Source organism: Centruroides vittatus, unplaced genomic scaffold (genome assembly GCF_030686945.1).
Source record: "Centruroides vittatus isolate TY-2023 unplaced genomic scaffold, ASM3068694v2 contig_488, whole genome shotgun sequence".
NCBI lineage: Eukaryota > Metazoa > Arthropoda > Arachnida > Scorpiones > Buthidae > Centruroides > Centruroides vittatus.
In genome coordinates, this window is record NW_027122276.1 from 219141 (window position 1) to 235464 (window position 16324).

The window sequence follows — 16324 nt, forward strand, 5'->3', positions numbered from 1 at the left end:
TGAGCTCAAATTTTTAAAGGCTTTTTTCTTAAAATTGGCTGGCCATTGCACTTTCTTGTTTTGAGGATTGAACACCCTAAAGGAGTACTACCTACATACCAAGTCTCATTCCAAAGTGAATTTCCCAGGTCGTGCCTTCCCCTTGTTAGAAGTAGTTTGCATTTACAAATTTAGAACTTTTAACATTTATAAAAATGTCACAAGTTTTAAATTTAAAAACACATACACAAAAGCAGAGAATATAAGAAAAAAAACTTTTCACAAGAAAATTAGGCCAATATTATGGAAAATATTGATTCAACTTGTCTAAAAATTAATTAAGCCTTAAATAGTGCATTTATCATTTAGGGCGATAAGAAAGCCTATATGATTTTGCACTTAAGTGTAAGAAAGAACCCTGACATACTGTATATTTTCCTCTAAATTTTATTTATTTAAGATATTAATAGAGTAAAAGATTATTTTTTTTTATTACACTGACGGCATTTCCTTCATATTATTTTTAAAAATTTTTGTTTATTATTGAAAGATTATTTATGTTAATTATCTTCATTTTTTAGGGAATTATAAACAAAAATAATTACTGTAATGATATGTTTATCTGAGTCCAAAAAGATGAGCATTTATTATTTAAGTATGTGTACTTTTATGTATATAGTTACTTGAATAAAAAATGACTTGAAATTGGTTTTCATAATTCATTGGGCTGTACTATAGATTACTCCCTATGGAATTTTGGAACTGAGTATATATTTGAACGCAGGAGACCGAGATGAGTTCAACGGTACCCTACTTTTGAACCGGAGATGAAAAATACGAAATTTATCATATTTACAATTTCTTGCCTTTCACAGTGCATTCCACACCATTTCAGATTTTTCCGCCGCCTAGCGGTGACGGTCATCTCCTGGAGGGATGGGTTAGGTTTGTTGGACAAGCTGCGATAATGGCACGTAGTACTAGCCGACCGCAAGGGTGTGCGAAAAGGACTTAACTCTAACTGCAGACGATCAATGTGCTCGTGGATCAGCATCTGCCTCTGTTGAAGTTATATATGGCAGACTTGCCAGACTGCCTGTTAAATATGCAATAGGCTTAGCAGAGAGAGCGACATGACTCCCGATCATCGCACGATCGCCGAAAAAGTATTATAACTTTTTTATTTTTTGTCTCCAGTCCAAAAGTAGGGTATCGTTGAACTCGTCTCGGTCCCGAGTTCAGATATATACTCAAAATCCCAAAATTCCATAGGGAGTAATCTACAGTATATCCATTCATTGGTTCTTTACTTCATACTATTGAATTATAACATAGTAATTGCTATGTAAATTATTAATAGATTTTTAAATAAGATAGAATAGATAAGATTTAAAAAAAATATATTTAAATGATGATAATTTAAACTTTAATATTACTTATAGCAGAGTGATAACTTTTTATAAATATTTATATGAATTCTATCCAAAAATAGATACTTTTATGTAATTAGAAATTCTTCTTTATTATAAATTATATTAAATGGTTTAAGTTTATATTCATTATAAAATCTACGTAAATTCATAGTTTGAAATTGTAGAGGAATTTTATAAAACATTGGGAGTCATAATATAATTTTTTGGTTGAAACAATCTTTCTAATTTTTACTCTAACTGTATCATAATTCAAAAAGGTGTAGATACATTGTAAATAACTAGAGTTTCTCACTACACTGGGTTGTATAAAACAAAACACACACACTATAACCAATAACCGGCGTGAAATATCCAAAACTGGCAAACGTTTTCGATGCCCCTCCTGGACTCCTCCTCAGGCTAAATTTGTTTTTCATTGGAACTAGATTCTTTCATTTGAATGTTTTTAAATAAAAACGTGCTCTGCTTCCTAAAGCTCGAATATGGAAGCAATCCACATGCCGTTTCAAAATTAATTTTCTTTTTGACCAATGGGGATATGATATGTGCACCTTATAGTAATTACATAAATCATAAATTGATAAGTGATACATCTTCTAATAAATATTGCCAAGCCATTGATTCATTTCATCCTTAAAAGTAATGAAGGTTAATTTGCAATCAGCTTTAAAAATTTCCATTGCTTCCAAAGTTCTTAGATGTTCTTGATGCTGGGTGGTGTGGATAACTCATGCCTCATTAAAAATTGGTGTTATGCCTGAGTTTGTAGCATACGAAAAACAAATTTAGCCTGAGGAAGAGCCCAGGAGGGGCATCAAAAACGTTTGCCAGTTTTGGATATAGTATGTGTGTTTTGTTTTGTACATACATTGATTCACAAAACTGTACAAATAGAACTTTAAAATTAATCTTGCATTTTCAGTACTTGAAAAGACCTTTTATCAGATTCAGAATATTTTATATTATTCACTTTGTTATTAAATTCTGTTTTTATTAAAACAATGACCAATAAATATTGCAGTGATTGTTAGTTCATTATCTTATGTTTTCAGTTAAATGTTGATTCACAGTATTCTGAATAAATTGTTTATTTATAATCATGTAGTAAAATTTTCTTTTAATACCTCAAATCAAGCATTTCAAGAAAATACTGTTGTAATATACTATAAGATACTTTACAGCAAAACCTTGTACTGATAGTATGACTATCTCGGTAAAACTAACATAGTACAGATACACACATCAGTAATAATTACAGTAGAGCGTCGTTTATCTGAATCAATTGAGGACTGGGGCTGTTTGGATAACTGATTTTTTCGGATAACCAATTATGTACGAAAAAATATATTAACCTATCCAATGTTGAAAATTTTCTTCGTTGCATGTCGTTTTGTGTTGAATTTTCGTCGATTTTAAGCCTAACGAAAATTTTTATAATAATAATCAAGGCTATTGTATTGTTAAAAATTATTTCTTTATTTTGTACAAACAAAATAAATATATTGAAAAATATAAAAACAAAAAAACTATACTTTAGAAGTTAATCTAGTATCAAAAATGTTCGATTCAGCATGACAAGTCCGATTGGAACTCTTTCAGATAACCGGTTTTCGGATAAATGACGCTCTACTGTATTTATATTTGCTAAATAAGTATGTTAATACAAATTTTATGTGAATTTGTTATCCTTTTATGAACTGTCTCATTCTCCTATTTACTGTCCCACTCCTCCCTAATAAAAGGGATACTTGTCACAGCATACAAAACTTATAATTTTTCTACCAAATGTTAGCATTGAAACTTCCAATACTTTTCAGAAGATAGAGATGGTTCAAACTAACAAGCTAAAAAAAAAAAAAGATTTAAGAGTTTTTTCTTTGCTTATGTTTTAGACATACTTTTCCCAAAAGTGTCCCATTCCTCCCCTACTTTGGTTTTGCTAGATTAATCTAGTATCAGTTTCAAACCATATTGTATAAACAATGAACCACAATGTAAGAATTTTAAATAATGTCACAGAATATTCATCAAATGGTTCCTCTTTAGAACTGAACATAGCTCTTTTATTTTTGGAATGGCTTCTAACCTGAAGTAAGCCTGTAGATTGTAGATTGGGCCAAATAATGTTTGTTCTGTATTCAAAATTAGTGTTGAAAAATTATGAAGTGTGTCTGTGATTTTATTTTAGGTAATACTGTACTTATTTGTTTTTATACTGTACACGCTATTAGAAAACATTCAGAAATTTTAAAGTAAAGATATTCACATCTTTTCAGTTAGGCCTCCCATTGTATTTCTGGGACTAAATGAAATTGATGTGACTGGCAAATATACTGTGTTTACTGATTATTTCATAGAACAATAAAAGTTAATGATATAAGAATGGAAAATAAGTATATAAGTTTAGTAAAATTACGTGATAATGAATTTTAACATTTCCAAGTGTATTACAACAAGTTACAAGATACAGTATATAATACATTAACTAGACACTTTAATAAATTGCTATTGTCTGTTTATTTCAAACTATAATATTGACTGAAGATATTGAAAATATGCTCAATTATAAGAAATACTCTTGGTTGTCTTTGGAATATTTAAACCATTTAAATGTATTTTTTCCCATGTGTTACACTTTACTCATTATACCTTGTGTTCCACTAAAGGGGTTACTTGTTCAAGGCAGAGCACAAATTATTATTAGAACATGCTGGAATCTATGTAATTCCACTGGACTAGTCCTTAGATAATATGGTCATGGAATATATTGGCACCCTAAGAAGAAACTTAACACTTTGCATAGAATAACATCAATATTTTACATAATCAAATAAATGACAGAACTGGCACAGAATTTTGTCCCCATATGAAATGTAGCAAGTTATTAAAATCAATCACAGATCTAAAAACAACCATTATTTGAGAAATGCTATTAATCTTAAACATTGAGGTTCTTATTTTTAGTTCTTGTGGGGTGTCTACTGTTACTACCCGTCCGGTTTTCACCTGGATAGTTCGGGAATATAGTAGAAATTGTGAAATTATGATGAAACAAAGTTCTTTCAAATATTTTTATAAATTTACACCATTTGAACAGCGAAAGACCTCACATTCACTGAAACTCGTCTGCCATTCCACTATGTTATGCTGTTTATGCCGATGTGTGACGCGCAACCTGCCTCTCAACCTTTTTTTTTTGCTTGTACAGTACGTCTGTACATGTCTTCTATGGAGCTAAATTATCTCTTCTTTCTTTCTTAATTTAGGTTACATACGTTACTCCTACGCAAGTCCCTAGTCCCTAACTGTAACTGATTTAGAACCAGCATGCATCAGGAACTTCTGTTCGAACAAACCTGACCTGCCGTTCGGGTCAGCGATTTTGTAAAGGTGGCAACACTAGGGGTGTCTTTACATGAAATCTTGTTCTTTCAATTAACTTTGTACACACTTGAAAGTACATGAAAAATTATGTAGGTCGTCATGTTACATTACCAGTATTATGTGATAACATTTAGTTTATTTTTTCATTTATTAAGAAAACTTGAATTAACAGTAGAACCATGATTACCCAGTCTTCAAATAACCATGTACTCAGTTATTCAGGACCAAACAGAAAAGGAGTGGGGACGTGTAGCCCTAAGTGCCACTAATCCCATGACTATGATTTTATAAAATGGTTAAGTTAGATCTGCCAACATTATCTTTTTAAACTCTCAGGTACAACATATAATCAAGGAGACCTCTTGCTGTTAAAATCCATTAGACTGAAGACAAACTAAAGCATTTACCCTTTGTCTCAGATTTTGATTCCAATGACCATCACTTGTTCTATTTTTGACATTTATCATTCTATTGTTTTTCTTGGAAAAAGGTATATAGTATCTGCTTGTCAATTTTAGGTTCAATTAACCTACAACCACCTTGAGGTTAGTAAGGTGTGTTGTGGAAATCAGTTGCAGTTGAATATAACTACTGAAATGTCAGGATCCAGTGCAGGAGTGAAAAGATAAAGGATTGTTTTGACAATTGCTTAGAAAATGAAACTGTTGAACTTGCATCAGAAAATGAAAATGAACTTGCATCAGAATTTAACATCAAAATCAAATGATATGAGATATCATCTGGAACAAAAATTTGTTACAGATACTGTATAAGTATGTCACTTCATCGGACACTTTTAATGAAACAATAGGATGTAAATCACAAAAATTTCAAATTTGAAAACCTTGATACAGCAGTTTTTGAGTGGTTTAAGCAAAACTGTGCAGAGGGATGTCCATTATCTGGGCCATTGTTGCTTTAAAAAGCCAAATAGTTTCACAAAGAAATGAAATGAAGATTTCTGAACTATTTGCTTCATCACAATGATGGTTACAGTGACAATGATTGAAATCTTGCTCTGAAATTATAACAGCAGAATTTCCAAGGTGTCAAGGAGACCTATTGAGTAGGGATAAGATGATTCAAGTTCAACTCATCAGAACACATTTTCCAAAATGGTCGGTTAGCCTGAGTCATCTTGGACAAGTTGAGACAGGTATGACAACTGACGTGGACCCACAAAAGAGCTACTGACTCAGCTTTGGATTGGTTGGCCAATGGATCCAAAAGTCAGATATAAGGCAATGCAACTGTTGGAACCAGAAGAAGCAAGCCTAGCTTAGGACTGTGTTAGAATCAAGCAAGAAATATTGCTATATATGTATTGTAAATAGTTGTGAAATAAACGGACTTAAGGTCGATTTACACACAACAGTGACGTGCCGGCACTGTGACTGTTTGATAACCTTGACGTCGAGCACGGCACAGTGATGAGTATTCACACACAACAGTGACCTAACCGTACAGTATCTGTTTCATTCTCTCGGTGAGTAGTCATGCAGTTTTCTGAGGAAGAATTGGCTATCATAGCTATATGTTTGGACGATGAAAAAGAAATCCAATTAAGAAAGCGCTGCAAGTGGGTACATCAAGCATGAACAAAAAGGTCAATAGAAGGGAAATTTCATACACTTTATAAAGAATTAATAGATGATAAAACTAAATGTTTTGAATATTAATTAAATAATTAAAATAAAGAAATAAAGTAAAATACCTGTATTTGATTATAATTAATTATTGATTATTTTGATTTAAAATTTCCTTTGATTTCCTTAGAAAACAAAATTTACCGTCGGTGAAAATATCAGTTCCCGAGAAATGTACTTTCATGTTACAGTCACGGCACTGCCACTTCACAGCACTGTAACAAATGAGTCTGGACAGGGTGGTTTAAAACTAGGTCAACGATTTCCCACAGGCAAAAATTTATTGTACTGTGCCAGCACGTCACTGTTGTGTGTAAATCGACCCTTAGTCTGAGTTCAGGGAATCTTAAGGCATTCAAAATATCACAAAGCACTCAGCAAAATATATATATTCATACACTTAACACCTTATTCTTGCCGAGAAAATTTATTCAAAACAAACGTTTTCAGCCTGATTCACAGGCCATCTTCAGGTTTAGAATACATTTGAACTAAAATTCTATCATTGGAACACAAAATTCAAATTCAAAATTAATAAGATACATTTAAACAAAAATTAAATAGACAACATAAATACCAATAAACTAAAACATAAAATATATAAACATGCAAGAAACGAATATATAAGTATTAATAAATGCAATACTAAGACATTCAATAAAACAGTTATAACTATTGGTTAGAGCCCTTATTAAAGTTCCTAACCATGAACTTCCACGCAGAGGGTAGACTTTCTGCGTCCCTCGCATTTAGACAGCCTTCTTGTAATCTACTCCTATAAATCTGTAACTTTTCTGCCGTCAATGCCAAAGATGGAGAAGATAAAGTGTTTATGATGGTCGCCTCATTCCATTTAACTATAGCTCCTGGCGCTTGCGCCATTTGGGACAAAATTGTTGTATTAGACCTCTTTCTGATGTTATAACTATGCTCCTTGATTCTAAGCCCTAAACTTCTAGTGGTTACTCCAATGTAGTCTTTTTTAACGCCCAATTGCATGTTCTCATATGGAATTTTATAAACTCCTGCTTTCTCTTCTGATTTTATACCATCCTTATCATTCCTGAGGATTTTGTATAAATTAGGCGCCCTTTTTAAAAGCATTCTCGAATCTTTTTTGTGTGCAATCTCCTTCATGACTGTATTCATACTCTCATTATACGTAAATTTTACGCTTTTATTGGGAGCATTTTTAAAAAACCTTTTTTCGATGTTGGCTTCATACTTCTTAATTAATCCCAGAATCGTACTTTTTTGGTAACCTAGGGCCTTGGCTACGTCTATTATTCTATTCATTTCTTTCCTCCTGTCTTGTACTCTTTCACAATACAAAAATGCTCTTCTTATTAAAGCTCTGAAAGCCGCTATTTTATATTTATACGGATCCTTGGATTGGGAGGGAATGTACAAAGGGCTGTGTGATGGTTTAATAAAAACGTTAGTGGACAGGTGGCCTTTTCTGAATGTAATATCAATGTCGAGAAAATGCAGATTCAAGGAACTCTTCTGTTCCAATCTTAAAGTAAGGCCATCATTGTTACAGTTGATGTTATCCAAAAAATCCTTGATTCTGCTGTTATTTCTCCATAATATAAATAAGTCATCAACGTATCTGCTAAAATACATGATATCATCCTTAAAAACATGAAAAACTCTTCTTTCCAGTCTTCGAACCACCAATTCACATAGGATCCCTGAAAGCGGGCTTCCCATAGGGACCCCTCTTCTCTGTCTGTAGACTTGCCCATTAAAAATGAAGCAAGACTCACGGCAGACCAAACTAGCCAAACTCTCTACTTCTTCAGTATAATTAAGCAATTCTGAGTTATTACAGTATAAGAAGTCCAATAGCGCCTCCTCACACGATTCTATCCTAACCGACGGATACATGCTCTCATAATCGAAAACAGTTGCAACTTCATCCTCCATTAATGCTATATTCTGCAGATCTTTAACCACTTTTATAGGATCCCGTGCCACTAGAGTATCTGTGCCTAGCTGCGAGGATAAATACTCATGCAACTTCTTCTCCAACACAAACGTGGGACCTCTGCATTTCTCTACCACAGGTCTTAATACTTGTACCGGAGTTGCACACAAAGAAGTCACCATGCTTAAGGACCTAGTTTACAAAATCCTAGAGATAAGGATGGTTGGAAACGAAGAGACAGCAGGACGTTTATAAAATTCCATATGAGAACATGCAATTGGGCGTTAAAAAAGACTACATTGGAGTAACCACTAGAAGTTTAGGGCTTAGAATCAAGGAGCATAGTTATAACATCAGAAAGAGGTCTAATACAACAATTTTGTCCCAAATGGCGCAAGCGCCAGGAGCTATAGTTAAATGGAATGAGGCGACCATCATAAACACTTTATCTTCTCCATCTTTGGCACTGACGGCAGAAAAGTTACAGATTTATAGGAGTAGATTACAAGAAGGCTGTCTAAATGCGAGGGACGCAGAAAGTCTACCCTCTGCGTGGAAGTTCATGGTTAGGAACTTTAATAAGGGCTCTAACCAATAGTTATAACTGTTTTATTGAATGTCTTAGTATTGCATTTATTAATACTTATATATTCGTTTCTTGCATGTTTATATATTTTATGTTTTAGTTTATTGGTATTTATGTTGTCTATTTAATTTTTGTTTAAATGTATCTTATTAATTTTGAATTTGAATTTTGTGTTCCAATGATAGAATTTTAGTTCAAATGTATTCTAAACCTGAAGATGGCCTGTGAATCAGGCTGAAAACGTTTGTTTTGAATAAATTTTCTCGGCAAGAATAAGGTGTTAAGTGTATGAATATATCTTAAGGCATTCTTTCTGATGGACCACAGATCCAGAAATCGGAAGGCACAATCTGAAATTTACTCAAAGTGAAAACTAAGTAATGATTCTGATGATGCTGTTTTGTACCTAGTGAAATTTAAGCAATTTGATGAGAGTCATATTCTGTCATCCGAGCACATTTACAAAGCTGATTATACTGGGTTGTATTGGAAGGCCTTTCTTCCAAACACATGTCTCAAAAAGAAAAATCTGCTCCAGGCCACAAGTCAAGTAAGTAACAGAAACTATGTTAGCATATTCAAATATAAAGGGTTTGCACAAATTAAAACTCAAGCATTAGAAAATCAAAGTTCACAGTCCTTTAAAGGTACACAAAGGCATCATTTTCCTCTTGTTTATTACAATCAAGCTAAAGGGTGTATGAACTGGGGCATTTTTAAATTTTGTTCTTTCTGTTCAAGGCCATCTGAACTCCAAGAATTTCCACAAAAGAGCAGTGTTACTGTTGAACACTGCTCTTTTGTAAACTGAAAACTAGCAATGACCAAATTTTCATGGTGTTTCTGTCTCTTAACATGGCATTGCTTCTGCAGCCTTAATAGGCTGCAGAAGCAATGCCATGCAATGCAAGATTTCAATCATTGTCACTGTAACCATCATTGTGATGAAGCATTGCCTGTGGGAAGATATTCTGGAAGCTTTTAAAAAATGACACAAATTTTAGCAACATTCTAACATTTCATAAACTTCAACAACTTCACATATACATATAAAATTTAGGCATTGCAAGAAGACAAGGCAGTATCTCCTGCCCAAATTTTTTAAGAGAAATTACTAGAAAACATGTTCTGAAAAAGGTTGAAGTATAGACTAGGGTATCTGTAGTAGGATTTACAATTAGAAATTTTTTAATCTGTATGTTTTGATTAGCTTGATACTGCACACTAGAAAAAACAATCACTTTTATATTTGGGTACAAAAATGACAAGTGGCATATTTTCACAAAACTTTGACAGCTCGGAGGTTTCAAGACATGCAACATTCAATTTTTTTGAAAATTTTTGGCTCCCATAAAATTTGAAGTAACCAAACTGTATAACATATTTGGTATGGTGAGATTAAAAAAAAATAATGTACACACACACACACACACACAATCCTGAACTCAGTATACATATTCTGAAGATAATGATTATATTAGGATGTTGATTTATGGCCAGTATTCATGTTCTTTTCTGCAGCTTCGTTGCTACTACAAAATCCTTAAAGCCAGTTGCAAACACTTCTCTGCGTAAGTGCTTCCTCTTAAAAAACTGCTCTTAAATGCTGGTGAGATGCCTTCCTTCCATAGGAAGAAAGCAGTCTATTGCTATCAAAGATTGTATCCCTATTCTTGTCCATGCATTACTCTATTTGACAATAATCTAGTGTGCCTTACCCTAGTACATGCTATATACATCTTCCATATAGCATTTTTATGATGTACTAATATCAAGCAATGATTGCGCAAGCAGATACATATGCAGGTAGTGACATTTTCATACAAATCTACAATTGAAAATCATTTCCAAATGTGCCTTGTAGTCATTTTTCTCCCATACTCTGAAGATAAATAGTAGTTTAAACAAATATATTAAGAGAATTTTTATTTAATGAAAACTTTTTACCAAGCAATCCAGAAGGTTTCCAAAAATAGTGATGTACAAGTACAAAGGACACTCCTTCATTTGAAGGAGACACAGTAATTGATAACTAATATAAGTCAATAAAACTATTGTTCCACTCTAAACTTGACTGAAATATCAATATAATTCATCATATTAATAATATATACATAGTTCAATCTAGAAACTAGGATCTCATCTTGAATATAATATTTCACTACAAGATTAGATTGCTAAAATAATTTTATAAATTAGAACTATCCAAAAGTAAAAATGAATAAGTGAAAACTTGCTACTAAATGAAAACTTAATTAAATATTAACCAATTAAATAGAAGTAATGTAAGCTAATTTTCTTAGTATCAGCTTAAATCTGATTTTAAACATCTCAATAAAAAATTATTTAATTAACAAACTATGTATAAAAATTACAATACATAATTGACTTATGTATTATTTTGTATCCAAAAAACTATATAAACATCTTCCTCAAATGATCTCCCAATTATATAAATAATCTAAAAAATGTCCTCCAATTAAATTTGCATTTTTCTTTATTTATTATATTAGAACATTTGTTAAATAATAATTAAAGTTCAACTAAAAAGTAAAGTAATCAAGAGTATCTGCAGGTATGGAAACAATAAAATTAATATTTTTATATAATTCAGTTTAAATCATTAAGAATTATCTCCTCAGTAACAATGCTAATTTAAAATTTATCATAAAATATATAGATACTGTATATAACATTAATAAACAGTTTTTGCATAATTTTTTCTCAGTACTAGAATAAAACTGAACAGATTTTTATCTATATTTGTAGAGATTCTTAAAAATACTCAAAACAAATTTCTTTTTACACAGTTAACACTTTATGCGCAGTTTCTACAGCGATAAGAAAAATGCACTTTAAAAAATAATAATATAGTAAAAGTTAAATATGAAAGAAAGAAAAAATGTAAAATTTAATGAATAAATTTGTCCATCCTCATTTTCTTGAGCTCTTATCACTTATGAGATTCCAATTGATGATATGAAAGGTGGTATTCCAGATAGAGGAAATGCTGTTTTACAGTACAGAGATCTCAAGATAGCAATTTTGTCATTGAATTGATCAGTACATTTGAGGAATTGTCTATTGTTAAAATACATTAAAGATAAAAATGAGGAATTTCTTATAGTTATCAAAAAGAAACAAGTTTAAATAATTGCACAAAAAAATCTAAGACAGGATATTGTAAAATAAGACAATTAACAATCTCCAGCTACTGATAAAACAAAATTAGAAATGCTAATGTATATATCAAATAAATAGTAGTTTTAGTTTTAATATTTATATTATTCTTATTATAAATGTTTATTATTAAAATGATTTGTATTTTCAATTGTTATTTAGATTATTTCTACTTGTACTGTACATAAACAGTAACTTTTGCAAATTAATTTAAAATATATAATGCAATTAATAAAAAATATTAACAACATAATACTTGTATCCTAGTCAATACTTGTATCCTAGTAACACTTGACTCATGACAATAATACAATTATGAAAGACAAAAGAGAAAACTGCTGAATGTTTTACCATGTTATAAAGAAATTAATTGACTATGATCAGATAATTTGCATTAACAGATGAAAGTCATATAATTAAATAATAAATACAAATACAAAATTCATTTGTATTTATTATTTAATTATAGCCATATAATAGCCCGATTATTTAGGCATTTGTTGGTCATATAATTAAAAAAACTGTTCAGCAAACAACTTCAAAATGATAATAAAGCCAATGCAGATGTAGCAATTATAACAAAAGTGACCTTAATTAAGTCTTTTAAAACAGGATAACCTGATATCTAAATGCCCAGTAAAATATTACTTTTGAAATTTCAATTATTTGCTTATTTTTTTTTTTAAAGTTGAAAGTCGGAAATTTGTCAGTTAAAAGTTCTATTATCTAAAAATCATTTTATGTATCTATAAAAAAAATATATTAATACTAATATAAACTATTACAAGAAAGGATAAAATTATAAGAAACTTTCATATAATACAGATTTTACAATATATATATTATAGAAATAATACAAAATTAAATAAAAATAGTTTTGACATGTTTAAATAATTAACATGACATCTTTTAAAGCATTGTTTAAATGTATACACTTCATAATTTATGAAAGGACTAGTTGTAAATATCACATACAATTTTTTTAAAGTAAAACTGAAAGCAATGTACTTGTTATATTTTCTCATAAACTTAGATTTTGTAGTGTCTGCTGTCAATTTTCTTTCTTTCTTTTTTTTTTTTTTTTAAAAACAAGTCTATATTTATATTTTAATGACCAAAATATTCTAAAAAAATATATCATTTTATATGTTTTAATGTAATTTAACCATAAATAACAATGAGAATTTTATTATAACATTAATATTTCAAGCTTTCACTTTTTTACTATGTAAAATAATTAAAAAACTTCAAGAGTTACTTTGTGGCTTAGTGAAAATTAGCAGCTGCTCTCAGGAATCAACTTCTTCATTCATCAATTATAATCAACAACTGTTTCAAGTTTCCTTAATATGTTTTCAAGAATTTTTTCCATTTATTTTTGTATTTAATATGTATTTTTCAGATTATCTTGAAGCATGTTATATATGTATTCTAAATAACCTATTAATTTATAAATTAATCTGTTATATAATAATTATAAATATACATATTTATTTATACATACATATATGTAAGAAAATCTATCAGTATTTAATGCCTAGTTTAAGGTAGCCAACTATTTAAATTTAAATAGTTGGCTACCTAAAACTAGGCATTTAATACAGATAATACTAAAGAGCCAGAAATGCATGAAGTAAAATTTGATGTGAAAATTTCATAGATTTTCTTTATATAAAGCTTTTACAAATAATAATTATGCATTCAATAGCTAGTTTGTATTAAAACTGTAAAATACAAGATATTAGAATCTGGATAATATCAATAAAATTTAAAAAGTAACTAATTTAAGAGAATTAATTAATTTATATATAAATATATACACTATATTATTTTTGTATTGTTCCAGTTAAATTTAAAGGAATTTTAATACTTTTTGTTATTTTCAACAGTTATTGTTTTCATTCAGTACATTAAGCATTAAGGGAAAAAACAAATCTGTTAAGAGAACTGATTCACATCTAAAAGAAAATAGAAAAAAAAATTAATGAGTCACATATTCTTTTCATGAGAATATAGCAGTGTTTAACAGATCAAGACAAGCTGATAAGCTTATAGTCACATCAAACTCTAATCACATTCTTGTAGCTATTAGAAATGCAATTTTTTCATCATAAATGTTTTACATTAAAATGAATGTACTTCAATGAAATTTGTTTTATTACCTAAATCTTATGAAACTATAAAGTTTGATTTATTATATAAATATCATATGAAATAATAATAAAATAAAAAAATATCTTAAAAGCAAGATTCTTTTTTAATCTTTCAAAGATACAAAACCTTATAAAAATGATTAATGTTATTATATGATAAGGAGGTAATATTGTCATAATACTTTGAAAATAATAGCATACCTATAAATGCTATTTTGTCTGATAATTTATTAAAATTAATTATATTATGATATATGAAAAAGTTAGGACAATTCTTTTAAATTCACATTAATAATACTTTCAACAGGTGCAAGATGTTTTTTCAGAAATTATTATATTGATTTTAAATCAAACTAAAGAATCTTACCACCAGAGAATCAATATAAACTACTTTTAGTTTAGAGATTATTGATTAATAATCTACCAATAAAGTTCAACGAAAATGTTTTAGTTATAAAATAATAATATAGCATATTATATTCCATTTTTGTTAAGTTATCAAATTTAGGACTTCTTAAAAAGTAAATTACTATTGAATAAATACATTAATTTATAATTTTTTTAAACATTTAGTTGTTTATTTTGAAATATAATGCTCCATTTCAAAATATCTATATATTTTCAGAAAAATCAAAATTTTTATGTATAATAATTTAAATTAAAATTTCTGACAAAAGATGCTAGCTAATATCTAATTTTTATGTATTGATCTTGAAGGATAAAACATTCTGTACATAAAATAAGCAGAAAAATTTATTAAAACAGATATTTTATATTAAATGTTCAGAATATGCTATTAGAAATCATATATTGTTTTATTTCAATAATTATAATCACTAAAATGAAGTAATAATTATATGATATCTAATATGCCGTTTACAATCAAGAAATTTTTTATCCAACTTAGATTAAATAGCAAAATGATTATAGTTAACAATAAAATTTACGAATTTTCAAACATAATCTCTCCAAGATGCCAAGATTTATTTACCAAATATCACATGTTTTGTGAGTGTAAAAGGGATACAAACTAAGAAACAAAGAGAATTTAAATCAACTAAATACCTTTAAAAAAGAAAATTAAATGTATTGTTTATTTCACGATGCAAATTCTGTAATAATTTACAAATTATACAATTATGTAAAAATCTTTTGTAATCAACCTCTTTAAAGTTATATGTACTTGAACCGATACAACTAATCAATGTATTAAGACTAACCGGTGACACCAAATCATATTATTGTTACGATGAATGTGAATACAATGTAATAACACCCTATAATAACAGGCTATGGCCTAATATGATTAATAAATTAATTAATTTGTTATTTATTAAAAAAATGAAGTATTACCATTATTATAAATTTTATTGTTAATATAATATTTAAAATATAAAAACTCCTCAATTATACAATTCATGTTCTGAATAAAACATCTTAGTTGGTTATTAGAATAATAACTGTTTATATCTGATACGTCTTAATAGTATTTAATATATTATATTGAAATTAGCAAAAAAAGGGAATTGGTTAATCTAGGGTTTCTCATTTCCTGGTCTTTTGCTTGTCCAGGGATAAAAGTGAACTGTTTCCCGGGATCCCGGGACAAAATTAATTATTTTTAACATATACAAATTATCATGAAATCAAATGATAATTATTTTTCATCTTTTAAAGTAATTTAAGACGCTCCGCAACCTCCAGAATCATATTAATAATGCTGTTAAGATATATATTAAAAATTTCCTTTGTACTACTAGAAATTTTCACAAATAAAAAAAAATTTATTACAGTTTGCTGGAAACTGCATACAACAACAACAACAACAAAATGCTTTGAATTGAGTTTTAAAAAAATGAACTCAGATTAAACTTCTAACTTAGAAGGCAATTTTCGTTTTTTAAATAAAATATAATACAAAATATTGTAAATTGTTATAAGATTTTAAAAAGCAAAGATGGTCAATACTCTGATCACTCAATCTAATTCTTATTTTAGTAATGAAAAGTCTTGCTACCGAGAATGCCTTTTCC

At 29.2% G+C, this 16324-nt stretch overlaps 1 protein-coding gene across 1 annotated transcript in view; it reads right to left on the reverse strand.

The window, feature by feature from the left end:
* The window catches only part of ftz-f1 (ftz transcription factor 1), a 94530-nt gene that overhangs the window by 72211 nt on the left and 5995 nt on the right, over positions 1-16324 (reverse strand). The window lies entirely within an intron of this gene.